The sequence below is a fragment of the Sceloporus occidentalis genome, unplaced genomic scaffold, assembly GCF_023333645.1.
Source record: "Sceloporus occidentalis isolate IW3139 unplaced genomic scaffold, rSceOcc1.0.p SCAF_7, whole genome shotgun sequence".
In the NCBI taxonomy this organism is placed as follows: domain Eukaryota; kingdom Metazoa; phylum Chordata; class Lepidosauria; order Squamata; family Phrynosomatidae; genus Sceloporus; species Sceloporus occidentalis.
The window spans coordinates 89,742,382-89,765,343 of NW_028316987.1; the positions used below are offsets into that span (position 1 = coordinate 89,742,382).

At 40.6% G+C, this 22,962-nt stretch overlaps 1 protein-coding gene across 1 annotated transcript in view; it reads left to right on the plus strand.

Annotated features, from left to right (window-relative positions):
- The window catches only part of ACVR2B (activin A receptor type 2B), a 150,844-nt gene that overhangs the window by 68,399 nt on the left and 59,483 nt on the right, over nt 1-22,962 (plus strand). The gene's annotated exons all lie outside the window — the stretch shown is intronic.

Genomic DNA, 22,962 nt, shown 5'->3' on the forward strand with positions numbered 1-22,962 from the left:
TCTGAGTGTTGCTTGTAATCAGTCTGAACATCACTGTTTCGTCCAAAGTATGCCACACGTTTGTGAAAACCCTGTGCCTTGGTTCCTAACAGAATGGAATGCATATTCATACAGTGGGGTTTTCCATGTCTCTTCCTCTTCTCTGCAGCCCATTCCCTCCAGAAATCTTCTTTTGGAGGTCTGGGGAAACTTGGAGCTACAGAGTTATAGAAATGTGCCTCATGGGCCATTGAGTCCAATTCCTTGCTCAGTCCAGGATCTCCAGTTAAAACATCCCCAGCAGGTTGCTGTCTTTTCTCTTTTTGGAAGACGTCCAGAGAAAGAGACTCCACCACCTCTCTAGGCAACTGATTCCATTGCCAAGTGGCTCTTACTAGCAAGAAGTTCCTTCTAATGCTAAATCAAAATATATTATCCGGTAATTTCAAACTATTAGACCTTGCCTACCCTTTGGAGCAGCAGAGGACAAGCCTGCACCCTACTCTCTCTGATAACCTTTGAGGTATTTAAAGAGTGCGATCATGCCACCCCTCAACCTTTTCTTTACCAAGCTGAACATGTCCAGCCCCTTCAAACTTTCCTCATATGTTTTGTTATCTATAGCTCTTATCATCTTGGTTGCCTTTTTCTAAACCTGCTCCAACTTGTCTATATCCTTCTTAAAATGAGGTGCCCAGAATTTCAGAGGAGGCCTGATCAATGCAGAAATTAGTGGGGCTATTACTTCCTTTGATTTGGAAACTGTGCTTCTGTTAATGCAGGGTAAAATAGCATTCACCTGTTTTGCTGCAGCATCACACTGTTGGCTCATGGTCAGTTTATAATCAACAATAACTCCAAGGCCCCTTTCTCATGTAGCACTTCTGAGCCATGTATCCCCCATCCTGCACCTGTGTATTTGCAAATGAGAACTGACTATTTTCTTAATGATCTTCCACAGAATTCTCTGGGGCACTAGGTGATCCCAGAATGTGAATGGACTATTTCCATTTATGGATTTTTACAAGGGGTCCTCATAATCTGTGAAGGTGGAAAATACAAAATGGCTGCATAGTACTATGTGATTGTGAGTATTAGAAGTCTTCTGTTTGGAAGTATCCACAGTAAACTTTCATAGAATCTGGAGCACAAAAGATGACCCTTAACATAACACAAATCCAGCATGCTTGTAGTGTGTCCCTTGTGCATAGATGATGCGTTGCCATTTCTTCAGGGACCTACAGTTTGCAATTCCCTTCTTCCACATACTCTTTGCCCATTATAATGTAACCCATCCTTTGATGTAAGTGCATGTTCTAGCGTAATATTGTTTCTAGTTGCCTAAAATAAAATAAAATAAACCAAGTTGACTGGGATGCTTTTAATGCCATCATTGTACAAGTCAGAGGAAATATTGGTTTACACAGGAGTGGTGTACAATCACTACTAGAGCCTTTTGTTCTTCAGAATAACCCCTGATGTGGCGCTCCTCTTTTATTTTTTTATTTTTTGCACATAACCTTTCCTGAACCAGCTAAAGCTGGACCACCTGCCATCTTTCAACTGTTAGGCACAGGGGCAAGGACAGAGGTCAAACTTACTCCTTGGAGTTGAAGATTTGGCTTAAGGAAAGAATTAACAGCACCATGCAGCTGCAGCATTGTAACCATTAACTGGCTGAATGAAATTAGTTCAAGGAATGGCCTTCAGGCAGTCGCAAAGAGAGAAGGCACTCTGTTGAGTTTTATGTGTGCATACCCGCACATATAAGTGCACAGTGCTTCCAGATAAAACTATTTCTAGCTTGAGCAATAAAAAAAGAATCATGCAATTGTTACACAATGAGAAAACATGGGAGATTTATAAATGAGGGGCCCCTGTCCTGTTTGACAGTCTGTCCATTCAGTGTGTGGTCTTCCTCTCTTCCTACCACCTTCTGTTTTTCTGAGCAATTTCATCTTTTCTGATAAGCCGTTTCTTCTCATGATGTGCCCAAAATATGACATCCACAATTTAGTCAGCCTAGTGTCTAGGGAGAGTTCAGATCCGATTTGTTCCAGGACCCACTTGTTTGTCTTTTTAGCCATCCATGGTATCCACAGAACTCTTCTCCAGCACCTCATCTGAAAGATGTTGATTTTCTTTCTATCAGCTTTCTTTACCATCCTGCTCCCACACTTGGATGGGAAATATGATGGCATGAGCAATCCTCACTTTAGTGTTCAGCTGTATGTCTTTGTATTTCATGATCTTGTCTGGTTTATAGCTGCCCTTCCCAGATCTAGTCTTCTCCTGATTTCTTGGCTGCAGTTTCCATTCTGATCAATTACTGATTCAAAGTATGGGAACCCTTTGACTATTTCATTTGCCTCTTCAGCTATATTGAATTTGTTTAGTATGATCTTTAAAGGACCTATCCAAGGTTATAACCTCCATTGTAGGCTCAGCACTTTGGGTGACTCCTTTAAAGGTAGACTACCATCCCACTGACGTTGGAGTTCCTGGCCTCCACTGCTCAACTAGAAGCACCTTCCTACTTTAAAATGCTCTTACAAATAAAGACAGAATATAAATGTTGAGAGTTATTAGGTAAAGGGATCTTGTAGCACCTTTGAGACTGAGAGAAAGAAGCTGGTAGCATGAGCTTTTGTAGACTTGAGCTTGCATCCTTAGATGCATAGGGTGGAGTAGGGGGTGCAGAAACAGACCTACATAAGCCAGTTGAGTGTGAGAATGTCAACTGCAATTCAAAACCTTGTGAGTATGGAGAAGAGGTGGCAGGTTCAGTTTTAACTATGGTGGTTGGGGGACAAAGGCACGCATGAGGAATCATGTTAAGAGTTGTTTATTATTTTTTGTTGTTGATTATAATAATGATAATTATTGTCATTATTTCACTGTGGATAGCACCATCAGTATATATATGGCACTGTGCAGAGTTACATAGATAAGCATAGGAAAGTTCCTACACCTAAAGAATTTACAGACTTTGAGTATAGGATTTGCAATCTGAAAAGCATAATGGAGGAAAGAAAAGAGGGGAGGAGGGAAAGAAGAGGCAGTACATTGGATAAATACTTGCAAAGCCAGTTTCATGTGTTAAGAGTCAGGTTGTAGCTGGGAATGAGGATTAAGCCAAAGGCCACACAGAAAATGCAGAGAGATAAGGGGGAGTAGAGGCCATGAGTAGGGCCATAAAGAGAAACAAAGGCTGAATGATAGGGTGGGACGAGGTCATGGGAGCTTTAAAGCCAAGGATAAAATGCATCTTGCTAGATGTAAAAGGAGCTGGGAAAACAGTGAAGGGAAACTAAGAAGAGGTGTCACATGGTTAGTCAGCAAATGCTGGAGCATATGCTTTGCATACAACAGGACCCAGGTTCAGTCCCTGACATCTAGGTTTTTTTGTTTTTGTTTGTAAAAATAAGGGGTAGCAGGAGATGGGGAAAAACCTTGGAAAGGCACTGTCAGTGAGAGTAGGGGAACCACTAGGCAAGATGGAGTAATTGTGTAAAGGTGGATTTCTATGGCTTGATCAGTTTAAGAGATGAATAATTTTGGTGTGGAATTTTTGGATCATTCTTTAAGGCAATGCTTTCTTAATGGATAAGCATAATCACAAACAGGAATAATAATTTATGTTTCCCCACCTAACCTATGAGATCATTCAGGAGGCAGAGAAGGGGGTTCTGTTGACATGTTTGTTTTAAAATTCAATGAAAAAGCACAAGTGCTTTGATTTAACAGCCTTGTTTATGTGTTTGAGATCACATTATGCACACACATGCACACACTTGTAGATGTGGTGTGGTTCAAATGGTTCATGTTTTTCCCATGTTTAGTAAGCACTCAAAGATGCATCTGTATTGTATGTTCTATACAAATCTGTCGGCATTCATAGGGGTGTTCGCTAGCAGAGGAAGAAAATGATTTCATTTGAGATGTGGTGCTGGGGCAGAATGCTGAGGCTACCATGGGCAGCCAAAAAGACAAACAAATGGGTCCTTTGCACAGATGAAGCCTGAAATTTTCCTGGAAGCCAGGGAATTGAGACTGTCATACTTTGGTCACACTATGAGAAAGCAGAATTTACTAGAAAAGACAATAATGCTAGGGAAGGTAGAGGGTAGTTGAAAGAGAGGAAGGCTGCATGCTAGATGGATGGACTCACAATGGAGGTCATGGGTGTGAATTTGCAGGACTTGAGCAGAGCAGTGGAGGACAGGGAGGCTTCAAGGTGTCTCATCCACAGGGTCACCATCAGTTGTGGTCGACTTGAGGGCAGTTAACAATAACAACAACTTATTTTCTGCTCCCAGTGAGTGAAAATGGAAGAAGTCTGTGCTGATCCCTCCTGTTTAAAATGTGTACATTTTAATCATGCTTCTTTAAGGTTGTCATCACTCTCTTCCTTGCTGTGTTTGGAAAGCCCACAGAAATAGTAAGACTAGTCTGCTGGATCAGCCAAAGAAAACACTCAGGCTTTATAGGCATTTTGACAAGGAGGGGGTGTGTATACAGTGAGATGCGCCAGTTCACTTTTTCTTTGGGTGAATTGGCTGCAGCTCAGTTCAGCAGGGACTTCACAGCCAAGATATGGAAGAAATGCTGAGTATCTGGACGCTGTTTCTGCATATGAGCCAAAGATGGTCTGTGTGCTTTGATAAGATGCTGCTGCTATTCTTTCTTCCTACTCCTCCCTTCACTTTTTTAAAATTAAGCATTTCTTGCCAGAGGCTACAGTGGTGAACTTAAAACAGAAGTAGCAGCCCCATTAAAATTAAATGCATCTGTTTCAAAGGCTGATATAGACTTCAACCTGGAGAGCAAGACAACTGAATCTTGTTTTTGCCTAAAGAACTTAGTGCTGGTCTTAACTATTTGAAGCCCTAAAGAGCCATTTTCCCCTTCTGCACCCCCTCCCCAGCACCCAAAACTGACTAGGGGGAAAAAGCAGCCTGGTTGGGCTGATAAGTTTCTTGGAAGTGTTTGGGTGGATAATTGCCCCCCAAATGTACCAAAAATTTAAAATGGAGGGGATGCTTCAAAGCCCCAGAGTTAAGAATCAAGCAGTTACCAGGAAAACAAAAATGGGATTCATGGGTCATCTGGGGCCCATAGGCAGCACTTTCCCACGGCTGGTACTTTATACCAGCTAGATGCCTAAAGAACTGCTCCTTCCCAGATATACTTCTCTGAATGCTCAGATCACCACCAGAAGTCTTGCACAATGCCCCCGAACCAAGTGAGTTGGCATGCAAGACAAGGCCTTTTTGGCTGTGGTACCACAATTGTGAAATTCCTTTCTAAGGGAAACCAGACTAGTTCTATCAGTACTTTTCTTTTGATGGTTTCAGAAAGATGAGGGGAAGGAGAGCACAATTTGACTCACCTAAGATGCAAATCTACTGATGTTGTAGCTTCTTTGGGCAGAAAGGAGTTGTATGTTCACTATTTGGATCTTTTGATTATAATCTTTTTATAATACAGTCACCCCTTGGAACCTGTGGGGGATCCGTTCTCCCCCCCCCCCCCGTGAGTTCCAAACCTCGTGCATATTCAAGTCCTATAGGCTTGAATGGGGCGCATGGCCCATTAAGGTTAATGGTGGTCGCCCCTCCACAGATTTCCAAGTCTGCACATTTCAAGTCCACGGACCTGGCGGGGCAACTGAACATTTAACTATTACTGGCCAGAACCTAGCAAGCAGTATCTCTACATGAAACTGCATTTGCCAACAGAATCTGAAGGGGTTTGATATTCCCTCCCCATTACACTCTGCTTCTATTCCTTTTGGAGTTGGTTTCTGTGGTAAAGGAAGGGAAAAGGGTTTTGTTTCACATGCCAGTGCTATGCTGGCTTACAATTGCCTTAGTTGTCTTTTGCAACAGGAAAACAGATGAATTGATCAATTAATAAACTGATTTACAGATTCACAACAGAGTTATTTTGGATGAAAGGAGTACTATGTTTTATCTGTTTCCCCTTCACCATTTCACACTCCATAAATGGATAAAAAGAGAAAAATTTGCTTTAATTCTTTTTGCAATATGGCTTACTTTGTACAGCAGAGGACAGTTGGGCTTTGGCTTATAGGTGCCCATGGAAGGTTCATGTCATGTTAAAAAATGGATTGTAGGCGCAGCCTGAAAAATCTCTGATCTCTTGCAGTTTTTAACTTTTTTTAAAATTTGAGGTGCTTGCTTTATTTCCTTCTGAGCAAATGCCTTGCTCTTTCAACTGAAAATGTACTTGTAAGAATTCTTTCTTTAGCCTTTAGCCCTAAAGTAAGGCAGCAATTGTTCAACAAGAAAAATATACGGATATTTTCTGGGTTTGGAAGTATTTTAAGGAGAGAGTACTTTCAGATTGTTCTGCTGTGTTGGGTAAAAAGCTTGACAGTGAGTCTGTCTCATCTGAAATTATGTCCTAATAAGTTTATTATTGCCAAAATTTCACAGAACTCAGAAAAGCTATTTTTTTGGACCTGATACCAAGCAGTTTCCTACGAATACAATAATGAAGCATTTAGAATTGCTCAGCCTGTTTGATAATGATAATGCAGGTGCAAATAAATTGGAGGGTGCCCTTTTCCTTGTTGCAGTGCCCCTTCAGATTCCTCTCCCATCTCTATTCAGACGCTCTTTTCCTAAAACACCATTCATTTGGGTCATCAGGGAGGCAGGGGGAGCCATGAGCATATTCATTATATTTTGTTTCATCCTAAGAGTGCCTTTCATTGTGATCTCATTGCTGAAACTTCTTTAGAACAACCCTCTGGGATAAGGGAGAAACAGCATTATTAGCATGCAGAATAAAAAGATTTGTCACTGTATCAGTTCATGCTCCTTTGGCACATTAACGTAAAACTTCCCCTCAAATAGTGATTCTCTCTGTTCAAAAGGAGGATTAATGTGGTTCAGGGGGTTAACTTTTCAAATAACTCTCCCCCCCCCCCCCCTTAAAGCTGGTACCAAAGTTTTATTCTCTCTGCATCTTAAAGCAAAATTTCAGAATGTACAGATAGGTCCTTGGCACTCTTGCTCAAACATTATTGATAAACTGAAGAAATTCTTCCATTGAATTCTTTTACTTTTACCCTTGTATTTTTTTAAAAAATAATCTTCTTCCAGATATTCTTATATCCCCTTTTGCTTCCCAGAAAAGCTGAGGAGGGGGAGAAACATTGCTGAATTGAGCAGGGCCACTGCTTGGATTGAACGAGGGTCACTGGTTTTCTTAGGGGTGTTTGAAGAAAATGTGAAGTATGTCAGAGCAGATGGCCAGTTCTCTTTCTCTTCTGGTTTATTCTCCTCTTCTTATGGATATGAGCTGTCTTAACCATTAATGCCTTCCAGTTGTGTGAGAGAATTCAAAGGAAAATTGACAGGAAAGATGGACCTGGCTCACAAAGGCCCTTCTGCTAAGGGTCTGCAGTCTTTAAATTTAATCTCTGTTGCATAGCACACCAGTCAGAATCAGACATTGCAAAGTATGGATTTGCTAAATCAAACCAGACAGTTCGTTGTTGTGAACACCCAAGTCATTTTTGACTTATGGTGGCCCTAAGGTGAACCTATCATAGGGTTTTCTTGGCATGTTTCTTCAGAGGGAGTTTGCCATTGAGGCTGAGGGAGTATGACCTGTCCAAGATACTGGCTGCATTATATTCTAAACAGCACATTCAGAATAATATTTCCATTTTCCCCTTAATATAATCTATATTCTAAAGTACATCCTAATATACTAATAATATATTGATTTAATTTATGACGAACCTTCCATATTCACCATATTTTCGGGTTTTTCAAAAATCTGCATAACCACCAAGCAGTCCAGAAACATCAGTGCTTCTAAAATCTTTTCATCAGGACTTCCCAATTCAAAAGCCCCTTTTCACCTGAGTTGGGAGTCAAAAAGATGCTTCCTTCACCTCCTAAAAGTTTGTGTATCTTTTCTCACATTAAAACTGCCTTGCTGGATTACCCCATGACTTTTCAAGTGAACAGCAGTACCTTTTGCATATTGCTTATTTACTATGTATTTACCAGAGTGGTTTAGAAATCTTTAAAAAAAACCCCAAAACAGTCAATGACATAGAATTTAAAAAGAAATAAAACCAGACTTTAAAATGCCGACAAGTGCCAACAGTGAATCCTAAGTAATTTTAGTGCATATCCAGTCTGCGCCTTCAGTTCTGGGTAACATGGCTGGCCTAGAAAGTGTGTTCAGGCTGCTGAGCTCTAGTGACTGGCTGCTCACTTTTTCAGGCTCCTGGGATTATTGTGAAGAAATTACTCCTGTGGTAGCTGGTAGCTCTCTTGTCAGTGGGACAATGTCAGGTTGGGACACTATCTCATTAAATAAGTTCAGCACCTCAGATAGCTCTTTTAAAGTTTGGATTACACCCTGGAATGGATTTCACCACCCCTGGAGCCACCAGCTGACACCCTGGACTTTCAAGCCACCAGGTGCCATTAAACTTGCTGATGAAAAACAAATCCCGTCTAATCTTGTAACAGTACAACAACAACAATAACAACAACAAGTTTATTGATTAGTCAGCTGACTGTGTCAAGAAACGCACAATACAAATTGCAAAATACAAAATAGAAAATCCGAGGGGCAAAATACATACAAAAATAAAACTTGGTCACATCTAAAAGCTCATATAAAATTACAACAAGCGTTAAAGAGTTAAAACCAATACTAGCTAAATAAAAGCAAATATAATAAAATGGGGTGCAAAATACATTAGGCTACGATAAGACAAACCACCTAAAACAGAGTAATCAATAAGGGTATTAAATAACCTCATCTCCATGGCACGAGAGCCCATTTTGTGTGATAAATTGATCTCTTAAATAAGCAGCTTTTACAATAAATTTTGCAATACATTGCACTGGGTGTAAATTCTCTCCAGAAAGGAGATGGGACAATTTGACGGTGGGATCCTAGTTGGTCATGTTAACCAAAAATGGTTGTAAGTAATGGGATCTCTCCTTATCATATAGACAACAATCAAACAGGTTATGTGTAATGTCATCTACAGCTGAAGCGCCACAAATACATATTCTTTCATGGTAAGGTATTTTTGGAATCGCCCTGTTCTTACCATGGAGTTCAGTTGTTCAAATCTGGTTCTAGTGAATGCTGTTCTCTGGCTCTGTGTTAGGTGTGACCTAAGATATTTTTCAAGGCCAAATACCGTTTTATTTTTAGATAACCACTTTAGAGATTTACAGCCATCCAACGAGGCTATCTCTAATTGTGCATTGATATCCCAGACCCTTTGTTTTAAAGATTCCTGGACTGTATGCCCACCTAGGTGAAAATAGGAAGGAGGAAAGCCTAGTTGAAACAATAGAAGGGATAGTTGATATACCCAGAAATTTGGACGCCCAATGACTAGCTGTTCTTCTAAGCAAAGTTTGGGGAGTCTTCCAGAATCCATTTTAGAGATCTTTGACCAGTAGTTGAAGGTTTTTTTTTATCATAACTTGATCTTGAATTGAATGGACTCCAAGTTCTGCTCTGACTGCTTGAGCTGGGCTGTTCTTATCAGTTTCAAGAATCCTCCTTAGGAAGCAGTTCTCTGCCTGCTCCAAAGGGGAGCTTCCAAATAGCCCCATAATTCTGCACCATAAGATAGAATGGGCAAGATTTTAGCTCTATAGACTTTTAGGATAGGGGATAAGCTTGTAGGATGATTGTAGTTAACTTATAGAGTACATTAGAATTCACTATAGCTCTCTGTTTGTTTCTTCTAAAATGGTTTGCCCATTAGTATGTAGCACAATATGGCCCAGATGCTGCTGTGCTGTTTGCTTCAATATAATTTGCTATCTGCCTTAAATATTTCCATGTGCTGAGTAAAATGTCTGTAGGTTATGAGTTCAACAGGGAGGAAATCCTCCACATTGCTACACATCTTCCCCAAATTTCCCCAAATGTGTGTATGTACAGTATATGTAGCAAGGTATAGTGATTTGCGTGTTAGACTATGACTCTGGGAGACCAGGATTCGAGTCCCAGCTTGGCCATGGAAACCCACTGGGTGACACTGGACAAGTCACAATCGCTCAGCCTCAGAGGAAGGGAATGGCAAACCCCCTCTGAAGAAACTTGCCAAGAAAACCCCATGATAGGTGACCACCTATCACCATAAGTCACAAATGACCTGAAGACACACAGCAACAAACAACAAATATGTGTGTACACATGACAAGAATCTCAGACCCTTCAGGGGATTAAAAAGTATAAAACTCAACTGAGCCAGGAAAAAGTTGCATTTGGACACTAGTGTAATGTGCTCTCAATGAGAAGTTCTTCATAATAATCTATGTGCATATGCTGCATTAGTAAGAATATAAGACTTGTGCTAAGTAAGGTCAAAGGCCCACCAAATTTGACATTGTGTTTCCAAAAGTGGTCATCCAAATTCCTCATTTAAAGCTGTCTATGGCTGCATCTGCACTGCAGAAATAATCCTGGTTGATTATTATTATGGGATTTGTTGTTTGATGAGACATTTAGCCTTCTCTGTCAAAGATTTAGGGTGCCACAACAAACTACAAATCCCAGAATTTCATGACATCATGGTGCCAACCTAGATTATTTTTGCATTGCAGATGCAGCCTAAATTATTGGGCATCACTATATCTTGTGGCTTTCTGAATCCACTCCTTTTTGGAGCTCTTTTCCAAGGCCCTACTGGAAAACGATTGTTTGTGAGAGAAGAAATTTCACATGGCTCCGGGTGGAGATTGAGGGATGTATTATCGACCTGGAAGTTTTCATGCAAGTACCCAAGCTTGACTAACCATTCAGCTTGATGCCTGTTGGATAGTGGGGCACTTCTTTTTGGCCTCTTAAGTTGAACCTGAATAAGTCTGGTGTCTAGAAGAATTACTAGCAGTTTTTAGGACTATTTTGCATATGAGGGAAGACATCTGTTTTTGGTGCCATTTACAGCATGTTGAAGCTGTCTTTGACACAGGACTCCTTGTCCAGATGAAATTTCCAGTTTGCACCCGATTCATTATCAGAAAATTATCCACAGCCAGAGAGAAATAAAGAGCCTGGATTTATTATGACATTTTACAAGGACAGCATCTGGAAGAACACTTAATGATTAAGTGAACAGTGTTTCCTACCTGTACCATATGTTTCACTAAAAACACAATTGGTGCACATAGAGCTCTTTTCTTAAAATGCATCCTTAGCTGCCTCTTTTTCCCCCCATTAAAGCTTGTGCCAGCAATCCCTCTCCCCTACCTACCCACCCACCTGCTCACATTCAGGTTTTTTTGTGCTTTGTAAGCCAAACCTTGCAAAAGTTGCTTCTTTGGACTACAATTCCCAGTGTCCATACTAGTTGACTGGGGTGTCTATGTCTGAAATTTGCAATCTGATATAATAACCTTTTCAAACTCTGGTCTCAACTGTAGGACATGTGCTGAAACACATACTGCAAGTAATATTATAGGATGTGTGCAGATAAGGTGGAAATGATGCCTCAGGTCCTCTGCATACATATGGGAATCATATGGCCCTCTTTCAGATGTTGTTAGACTGCAACTCCCGACAACCGCAGTCAGTAATTAAAATGTTGTTGTTGTTGACTTATGGCAACCCTAAGGCAAACCTATCATGGGGTTTTCTTGGCATGTTTCTTCAGAGTGGGTTTGCCATTGCCATCCTCTGAAGCTGAGAGAATATGATTTACCCAAGGTCACCCAATGGATTTCATGGCTGAGCCAGGATTTGAACCCTGGTCTCCAGAGTCATAGTCCAGTGCTCAAACCACTACACCATGCTGGCTCTCTATTAAAATTGATACATGATTAATAAACTAAAAATTTACTTGATTGTTCTGTTGATTTAATCTGGTCTTTAAGAGAATGAATAGACACACACCCCAATAAAATAAAAACAATTTAATCTCATGTGTTTTATGTTACAGAGGAAAAATAGCTTTTGAGCAGTAAAGTAGCTAGAAGGGGAAAGTGAAATTGTCCTCTTTCCCTGTCAACACTTATATTCTTCCATTGAAACTCACACCTCCTGGGGGCTGCTTTGAGTGCCTTCTGCTTTTTTTGAGAAGGAGATAGACCAGGAAAAGATGCACACAGCTGCATATAATATGTGGTTTAGCCCTTGCTCAAAGGGCAAAAGAGCATTGTCAAAAGAGTGGGGAAGGACAAGAGTGCCATTGCTGAATGATAATGCATTTTGAAAGTTGCTCAAGTGGGATCTTTCAGTCTCAGTCAAGGAAGTGATAATACATCTTTATGACAAGAAAATCTGGACAGTGATGCAAATGTTCAGTGAAAGCAGATGAGCTCCCCAAGAGGACTCTGTTTTTCATTCATTTGGATGTCCTCAGGGCCCATGCTGTGGCACTGCAGTATGTATCTACATATGTATGTCAGTTTTGTCCTAGAAATGCATGGATAAATGCAACCTCTTTCTGAACTTTCCCATTTGCATTTTGAGATGGTTGTGATATATTTTCTCTTCTTATTGTTTCTACTATTATTAATACATCTATTCTGCATATAGAAATATTAAGTCCCACTGTTCATGAAACTGGCATTTAAAATATTCCTTGCTCTTGGTTGCCAGGGTTTTCATGCTGGAGCCCAGGAATTTTGAAACAGAAACCTGGTGTCTAAATAAATAAATAGGATGGATGATGGCTTCCAAAAGCTTATGAAAGCTGTTGAACCTAGAACCTCAATATCATCCCTTTCTGCCTCAGACTCTGTGTATAGCCAACTTGTGGTTTGTACTCAGGATGATTTTGGATAGTGTTTCCTGGCTTCATAAACTGTCTTCTTAGACTGATTAGCTAATGGAGATTAAATTGAAAGTTCTCTGAGTGGGATCTAACATGGAAGACTAGCTTATGTACAAGCTGGGGGAAACACACTGAAGCTGGTGCAAAAGGTAGAGAAAAAGAGACCCACAGGCCAGGAGCCAATGGAATAGGTGGAATCTTCATACTATACCATATATACTCATGTACAAGTTGACCTCATGTATAAGTTGACAGAAGGCTTCAGGATCAAAATCATGGATTTTGATATGACCTGTGGATAAGTCTTAAACTCAGGGGGCTATAAGGAAGGATGGAAAGGGTAGGCTTGCCATATCTTTCCCGGTTTGGGGCAGGTCCGCACGGTCCTGCCCCGGTTTGCCCCTGCCCCCGGGTGGGATATGGCAAGCTGAGGGAGTACAATCGCAGCAATCGTGGCGAGGCCCGGGGCCCAGGCGGCGAGGGGAAGCCTCCCCTCAGCGAGGCTCCTATTCAAATGTAGGACACAAAAATGTGTCCTACATTTGTAAATGTTGTCCTACATTTTTCCCAGTTTGGAGGTCTGGACGTATGGCAACCCTAGGAAAGGGGGAAATACCACTTTCGTCCCTCCTAACACTGATTCCCAGGTGCTGGAGGAGAGGTTTTGACATTAGATTGAGAAAGGAAGCAAGTGGTGTTAAATAGGGAGGTTTTTTTTCCGTCGGAAGAGAAGGCTTGCAGATCGGACTGGAGAGAGAAGCAAGTGGTGTTCAATAGGGAGCTTTTTCCATGGGATGTAATTCCCAGGATGCCTTAACTTTTACTATGTGAGTTGGGGCAATATGAATTTGCATTTCAATAACACCCAGAGGCCTGTGTGATTCCCACTCCTGTTTTATGGGATGTACACTGTTGGGGAGTTCTTTTTTGAACTAATGAACCTAATTTTTAAAACTACTGTCTTTCGAACCAATAGTGTCAGCTGGCTGGGATTTTGGGATTTGTAGTTCACTGCAGTAACTATTCCAGGCTCTGGTAACCTTGTGATTATCTGTGTGATCCCCAGGACTAACTTGGAGTAATTATATCTTCCACTTAATTTTATTCTCTGGTCCCTTGAAAGTTTAAACAAATAAGCTTGTTTTTGTCATTTTGTATAAAGATGCCATTTGACTATGCCTTTGTATTTAATGGGTCTTGAGCATCCACAGATTTTGGGATCCATGGGGGGTCCTGGATACAAACCCCAGTGGATACTAAGGCCCCACTGTAATTTTAAAAAAGTGATCTACAAGTCAACCTTCCCTAACCTTGTGCCCCATCCGTGTTTGGATTGCAGTGCCCATAATCCCCCATCAGCTGGGAATTATGGGAGTTATAGTTCAACACATTGGGAGACCCTGGGTGGAGAAATGCTGCTGTGTCTGCCATGTGTTGGATAATGTAAAACTATGCCTTTGAAAAACACAGTGTAGTCAAAGATTGAAATGAAAATGTTAATGCACTGTCTGTAAATCTGCTAGAATCCAATCAGAACAAAAAAAGAGCAAGCTTCTCATTAGTGGGTGTATTCATTTTGTTACATATTAGGGGTTTTTTTTTGGGGGGGGGGGTTAATGATAATAAAAGGCTGTCACCTGCCCTGTTCTCTTGGGACAGGGCCGGGTATAAATTAAACGAATAAAGGATTGGCCAGTGCCAAGGCCCTCTGCTACACTTAGACACTTTGAAGAGGGGCTGAATAAGAGATCCATCTCCGTTACTGTGTTCCCTTTTCAAAAAGACAAGTTAATGATGGGTGACCAACCTTTTGTGAGGCTACTCTTGCAGCCCTTCTTCTCAGGGATGCTGCTCAGTGCATGGAATTTGGAGAAGGGCCACCATGCATATGGCTAAAAGGATTAGCCTGTTTATGCATGCTAGAACTCTGGAAACAGATGGCCAATTCAGTGTGCCTGAGTGTGTGCGTGTGAGAGAGAGACAGATCTTATCACAGATTTGCTGTCTTTTGTCCTCAGTTAACTGCACTGTCAGTTAACTGCATTATCAAAGTTTGGAATATTCCGCTGGGAAGCACACTGCTCTAGATGTTAACTTGAGGTACATGTGTAAGAAAGAACTATATTACCCCTCTAAGTTAACCAGTGAAATCAGATGCTGCATTAGCATGAGAGTGCTTTTTATTTTTTAGCTCTGTCCCTTCCATGAGATATTTTGTCAATAAATGATGGAAGAACTCTGTCCAGCTGAGGCCATTTTGCACAATGGTGTGTTGTTGTTGTGTGCCTTCAAGTCATTCCAACTTACGGCAACCCTAAGGCAAGTCTGCCACAGGGGGTTTCTTGGCAAGATACATTTAGAGAGGGGTTTGCCTTTGCCTTCCTCTGTCGCTGAGTGAGTGTGACTTTTCTAAAGTCATCCATTTTCATAGATGAGTGATAATTCGAACCCTGGTCTCCAGAGCTGTAGTCCATCATTCAAGCCACTATACCATGCTGGATCCCTAGTCTAAATGATTTTTCAACACATGCACAGCATTTAATATAAACCAGAGCAGAGAGGAGATCTCTGTGTGTGAAGTGAACACCAAGGAACATGTAGCTATAGTTTCACCCATTCGTAGTTGGGTTTCCAGAACGTGATGCATTCTTGCAAGGACATCTGCATGCAGATATTTTCACTTATGTAATGCTTATGTACATTATTACATTGTTACAAGGAGATGAAATAGGTTACCATGGAAGTGTAATCATTGGGCATGACACTTTCAAGACTTCAGGTGTGTTTGACTTCTAAAGACAGGAGGACTCAGATGGAGGTTGATTGTTCTGAATGTTTGACTAATTGGTTTTAATGAGTTATTTTATGTTTTGTCATTGTTATATTTGGAGTTTTTGTTGTATATGTGAAGGGGGCAGGGGTAATTATGTGTATTGTGTTGTATTGTATTAGAGTTGTATTATATTGTTGTATTGCATTCCATTAGAGTTGCATCGGAGCCCTGGTGGCGCAGTGGTTAAATGCCTGTACTGCAGCCATTCACTCAAAACCACAAGGTTGCGAGTTCAAGACCAGCAAAGGACCCAAGCTTGACTCAGGCTTGCATCCTTCCGAGGTCGCTAAAATGAGTACCCAGACTGTTGGGGGCAAATTAGCTTACGTGCTAATTAGCTTACTTGCTGTTCACCGCTATGATCTTTGGAATAGCGGTATATAAATAAAACAAATTATTAATTATTAATTATTATTTGCTATTATTATATAATGCTTGTGGGAGTAAAGGGACTATGTTCCCTTCTTGTTACTGTTTTATTGCTGTATTGCATTATTGTATTGTCTTTCTGTTATTTTGCTGCCAGGGGAATATCAGGAATTGTGATCTAGATGTCATACTTTAATTATTACCATGTTGTGGATTTTGGATTTTGTATCTTTATTAGGCATTATGCTATGTCATGGTTGGATTATGTTTTTTGTATTCTTTATTATTTATCTCTGCTTTTTGTATAATTACTTTATTGTTATTATGTTTGTTATGCTACAATTGGTGGGGAGGCTATACTTTTTGTATTTGATACCTTTCTTTTGTAATCCGCTTTGATTCCACGAGGAAAAAGCGGAATATAAATAAATCGTTTATATATAGGAGGAGGAGGAGGAGGAGATGAAGATCTGGGTGTGGGTGAGGTTAGGGGCTGCTGGCCAGTTGGCTGCTGCACAAGCAAAGAATCATAGAATCATAGAGTTGGAAGAGACCACAAGGGCCATCCAGGCCAACCCCATTCTACCATGCAGGAAATCTCAATCAAAGCATCCCTGACAGATGGCCATCCAGCCTCTGCTTAAAGACCTCCAAGGAAGGAGACTCCACTACACTCCGAGGAAGGAGTGTGTTTCACTGTCGAACAGCCCTTACTGTCAGGAAGTTCCTCCTAATGTTGAGGTGGAATCTCTTTTCCTGGAGCCTGCATCCATTGCTCCGGGTCCTAGTCTCTGGAGTAGCAGAAATCAAGCTTGCTCCCTCCTCACTGTTTTAGCGTTTGATTTGAAATAGCCCAGCCAGTGTGGCCAGTGGTTCAGGGATGGTAGGAGTTATATTCCAAAACATCTGGAGGTCACCAGTTTAAGCAAGGCTTTATATTAGGGAATTGAGTGGCTCTTACAGAAAGAGGTATAAAGCTTTGACAGTCAAAAAGACATACAAATGGGTCCTAGAGCAGATCAAGGCAGAAATAAGACTTAGACTGTCATACTTTGGATTGTGAGAAGGCATGAATCCTTGGAAAAGACAATAATGTTAGGAAAGGTGGAGGGAAGTAGAAAGAGAGGAAGGCCACATGCTAGATGGATGGACTTTATTAGAGAGACCATGAATATGAGTTTGCAGGAGCTGGGCAGAGCACAGGGGGCCTGGAGATGTGTCATCCATAGGGTCGCCATGGGTTGTGATTGATTCAAAGGTAGTTAACAACAAATAAAGCTTTGAAGATAATTAATAGCACTTTAGATTATGCTGAATAACTGACAACCAATGTAGGTATCACCCAGTGAGTATGATATAGCCCTTGCTGGTGCATTTTAGGACAGCTGAAGCCTCCAAACATTCTTCAAAGTTAGACCCATATAGCCTGCATTGCAGCAATCCACTGTGTGCCTCATTTCCTCAGATCTGTTGTCCTCTGCTGGTGTAGTGGCCCAAAGTTTTTCAAAGTTCTTGTGTCCAGATGCAAAGCCAAATCCAGGTCTAAGCCAGGAAAGCTGGAAGGAAAAGATGGGTTTTTGTGGAGACCCTTGAAGGAGGAATAGAGAAGGGGTGCTACTTGGTCTTCTAGGCATAAAAGCAGTAAGAGAGTAGTTAAAGCTTTAAGGGGGCCGTAGGCTTTGGGGAAGACAAGAATGCTAAGAGTTGGAGGTACAAAGGGCAGGGTTATAACAGGAAATAATAGGAAATAAAGGCAGAATGGATACACTTCCAAAATAAACAGTCATCCAAGTTTTTTTGGCTTCCTCCTCCTCTTTTTATGAATGCCAATACTATTGTAGTAAGAACAATCCCTGGAAGTTTCCTGTTGCTGTGGTTGTGTTAACATTCCTTTGCAGGGTCATTTGAACACGGTGTCTGTATTCACTGCAAGAAGCTAATTCTATAATATTCTTTGGGGGCCTTTCAGAATTTGCCATTGGAATGTGGAAACTAATGGCTCCAGGGTCTTCTTTTACTGAATTTGCCTCTTTATCCCTCTTGAAGAATTTCAGGAATCCTTCGGCTTCCTTTTGGACCCCTTGAGGCTAGTGTGTCCTGACAAAAGCTAGATTTTGCTATGCTTCCTGATGCTTAATAGGCCTTTTTTTTTTACTCAGGCCCCTTGTTTTCCTTTAACCCAAGGTTTATTTGACTTCAAAGAGTCTTGTGTGAAGGAGGTGTTGAGAAAAAAATGTCCAGGGGATGATTTAAATCTATTTTTGTCAACTGGGAAAGATGCTCTTTGGCTTTGCAGATTGTAAAATGATTACCAAAAGATTCAGGTAGTTTGAGTACAGCAAATTGCAAAACTAGAATACATGTTTTGTTTTGTTCTGTGGTATGGTGTTTGCGCATGTGTTTTTTTAATAAAAGGAATTCGGTCACCTAAATGCAATAGCTCCCAGTCAACAGTTTCCGTGGCAGAGATGAAGTAGTTTGTAAATAGCATTCGATAATTGCAATAAATGCAAGTAGTTTCAGCCTAAATTAGAACCATAGGATTGGAAGAGACCCCAAGGGCCATCCTCTTAAACCGTATTCTGCCATGCAGGAACTCTCAATCAAAGCATCCCGAAAGATGGTCATCCAGCCACTGTTTAAAGACCTCCAGGGAAGGAGACTCCACTACACTCTGAGGGAGTGTGTTCCACTGTCGAACAGCTCTTACTGTCAGGAAGTTCCTCCTAATGTTGAGGCGGAATCTCTTTTCCTGTAGTTTGCATCCATTGCTCCAGGTCCTAGTCTCTGGAGCAGCAGAAAACAAGCTTGCTCCCTCCTCAGTATGACATCCCTTCAAATATTTAAACAGGGCTATCATACCACCCCTTAACCTTCTCTTTTCCAGGCTAAACATCCCCAGCTCCCTAAGTCGTTCCTCATAGGGCGTGATTTCCACACCTTTCACCATTTTAGTTGCTCTCCTTTGGACATGGTCCAGTTTCTTAACATCCTTTTTGAATTGTGGTGCCCAGAAGTGGACATAGTATTGGAGCATGTTGTCTACCCTAGTCCTTCAGACTGTGCTGAAAGAAAAGTGTAGGGAGCCGTGAATTATCAGTTTTGGCCTGGTTGGCAGAGACTCTATTTTAAAGTACAGATACCATTTCCTATGAGGCAAATGCTCCCATTTCTGTTCAAAAAGCCTGTGCACATTTTTGTAGAAATGTGAAAACCTGTCAATAGAGATGGCTGTGGGATGATAGCGCACACCATTGGTAGGAATGATTCTCTCATTTCATTTGCAGCTCCATGAAAAATCTGTTGGCTGTCAGTGTTCTTGCATCTTGTGTTTAATTGCGCTGGTCTGTGACCATAATGAAGATGAACCGAATTGAACTGAAATTGTGTTTAATTGATATCACCATTGCTCTACCTTTATTTGCTCTTTTCTTAATTATATGAGGGTTATTTTGAGAAGTGATAGTGCCCTCTTCTTTTGTGGTATTATATATTTCCTTCTCATGCTCTGTGCTCATGAGTGAGTATAGAAAAGTCTGGTTGAGGCTACATCCATCACAAAAAGGAAACATGTTTAGTGGGTGCTGGGGATCTCAGAAGTTCTGTGTGAAGAGGTGAAGCCTTCTTTGTACTGCAATAGTTTTTCAGTTGAAGGCATCTCAGGAAAGCCTTGGTATTTCCCTTTGAGCTGTGTGGCTTCTTTTTGCATTTCCCACTGGTATCTGGTGAGAAAGATGGATGATGGAGTAGACTGATCTTTGATCTGATCCTACAAAGCTCTTCTTGTATGTAACTTGCAAGGCCTGTATGGTGTGCAATGTTTCAGTTGCGTTGAATTAAGTCTGGAGACATTTAGGTTTAAACTTCCACTGTCATGAATCTTGCTTAGTGACCTTGAGCTAGTCTTTCAGCCTAACCTTCCTTTCAGGATTATTGCGTAGCAGCAAGGATAACCACATGTGTTACTTGGGAAAAGGACAGCATAAAAAAGCAATAATTCCTCTTATTCAATCCTTGCGATTTGCATTTGATTATTTGAAATATTGCTATCCTTGCAACCCTGAAGTTGCTAACAAACACACACACACACAACATGTGTGATTCCGTTAAAGAAGGAAATGAAATGGAGGTAGTGGAAGGAAGCTGAAATAAGAAGTATAGAAAAGCTGAAGCACTGAAAAATGTAGAAGTAATTTGGGAGGGAGGGATGTTCTAATTTTCACTGTTGAACTGAACATTTTCCTAAAGATTTCCTGCTGTTACTGCTGTGACATCTGATGTTTGGCCCGTGAAAGCAGAACATCTCCTCCCCAAAGGGCATATGTTCTAAGTTCTTCATTAGCAACTTTTTTTTTACAGGAAGGAGGAGATTGCAGTTTTCTTTTTCCACTTTCAAATAAGTGTTGCTTGTTAATCCTGTCAACAGAATCTTTCAAATGTTTTTCCTTACCTCTGTTTTTTCATCCATTGTCCATTTGCACTTGATCCCCGCTAGCCAGACATCCTCCAGATGTGTTCGGCTACAACTTCCATCATTCATACCAACAGTGTATAGGAATGATGGGAGATTTTGTCCAAGACATATGGACAGTACGGGGAGCAGGGATAATTCCCTAAATTAGATCTTGCTGTAGGGCTCCAGTTGCTACACTGTATTCTATACAAGGCTTTCTATATGGATTGGAAAGGTTTCTTCAGGTACTGAAAGCTTGCAGTCCTCACTTTGTTGTTGTTGTGTGCCTTCAAGTCATTTCCAAGTTACGACAATCCTAAGATGAACCTATCTCAAGGTTTTCTTGGCAAGCCTCTTCAGAGGGGGTTTGCCATTGCCTCCCTCTGAGACTGAGAGAGTGTGACTTGCCCAAGGTCACCAAGTGGGTTTACATGGCCGAGTGGAGATTCAAACCCTGTTTTGCAGAGTCGTAGCCCAATGCTCCAATCACGATACCATGCTGGCTCACAGTCTTCACTACTGTTTTATTAAAGATGCTTGCCTCTACTCCTTGCTTACAGAGTTATGTTTCAAATTATAGTCACCCTTGGAACTCGTGGAGGATCTGTTCTGGCCCCCCCCCCCACGAATTCCAAATCTCATGCATATTCAAGCCCCATAGGTTTGAATGGGGTGCATGCATGCGAGGTGCACACTGTGGGTGGATGTCCCATTAAGGTTAATGGCAGTCACCCCTCCATAGATTTTCAAGTTCGTGAATTTCAAGTCTGCAGACTTGGAGGAGCGACTGTTTAGAGAGAAGAGTTAAAATTAAGCAAGTTCATAGAGGCCTTCAGTTTTTTATTTTCCACTTGTCTTATCTGTCTGTTTCAACTTAGTGCTATCTCCTTCTTTATTTTCTGGTCAGTGCACTCCTCAGTTAAGTGATGGACAAATTGTAATTCAGAAACCAAATAATCTTTTTGAAACATATAATTATCATATTTATGTATTAACCTCCTTACTTTTTATGTTGTAAAGAGTAATAACAATAATAATTTGGGTGGATAATGAGAAACATTTTCTAGCATGCATTCTCTTATTTTGAACCCTTCAAGTGTCCTAAATTCTGGTTTTTAAAAAATTGCTGTTAATCTGTATTTTGTGATTTTGTGTCTTACGATCTGCAGGCTTTTTAAAAAAATTGTGGACAGCCTTGAGTACACTTAGTATGAAGGATTTAATAAATAAATAATAATAAAAGCTTTATTTATATACCGCCCTTCTAAAAAATCAGGGCGGTGTACAACATATTAAACAATACAATACAATAATACAATAAAAATAAAAATACATTCAGTTAAAAACATCAATAAAACAATTCCAGCCAGCTTGCCTTTGCTGACGGAAAAAAAAAGTCAAATAAATACATAAAATAATGCCTACGGTTTATATTGTATTTTGAATGTTTGGAATGCTTTACATATATTATCAGACATGACAGAGGAGATGGAAAAAGCAGCTAGTGTGTGAATGCTCTGCATGTACTTTCTCATGCACTTATAATAAATGCTGCCCCACGTGTGGGTTGAACCCAGATTGTCATTTGGAAATAGGCCAGTGCCTATAGTGAAATGTATTTAAAATATTATAGGGTGCACATAAAACATTAGCACAGTTGAGTGCTTTATGTGTATCCTATGTGTCTGTCAGCATTATTTGACAATAAATTGTACAGACAAGGGAGTGGGTGCCAAGGCTAAAAGAGAACAAATTGTAAAGGTGGATCACAGATAAAATTTTAGCCACGAAACAAGCAAATTTGTAGCTTAACCTCTTTGGCATGACAGTTCAGAGTATTTATGCATGGTTTCCCCCACAAACGAATACACAAACATCCCCTCATGAATGGAAATGGGAGCAGCAGGTAGACCCCATGGGCATACTGATCAAGTAGCTTGTCTCTATTTATTATTGCATGAATTTTCTGGGGACTAATTTATCCCTCTGGTGGACTAAGAAGTTGGTAAACATATTACATACACTATACTTATTCATAAGTTGAGGTGAAGTGGTAGATAATATCACCAGAGAGCAAGGTGAGAACTAAAGATAACAAGAATGTTTAAGGTGAGATCAAATAACAACAGCTGTAGATGGCATGTTGAAAATACCTAACATGAATATTTAAACACATGCCAGGAGATTGAAATGACTTCATATGTAACCAGATTTGAGAAAGGTGTGTGCACTTTGCTTTGAATGAAAAGAAAAGAAAGAACTACCTGTGAATATTATTTATTTAGTTTGCCCTTCTCTCAACAAGGGACCCAAGGTGGCTCACAATGAAATGAAAACAACATAAATTTAAGCCTGATGATACAAAAGGTAGATAAACAAACAAACCACAAGATACAAATGCAACATTAAAAGCCCTTTTGCACAACCCATTACTCATCAAATGCCTGTTTAAATGAAAAGGGGCAAAAAGTGAACAGAGAGGGGGCCAGGCTGGCATCCTATGGGAGGGAATTCTGTAATCTGAGA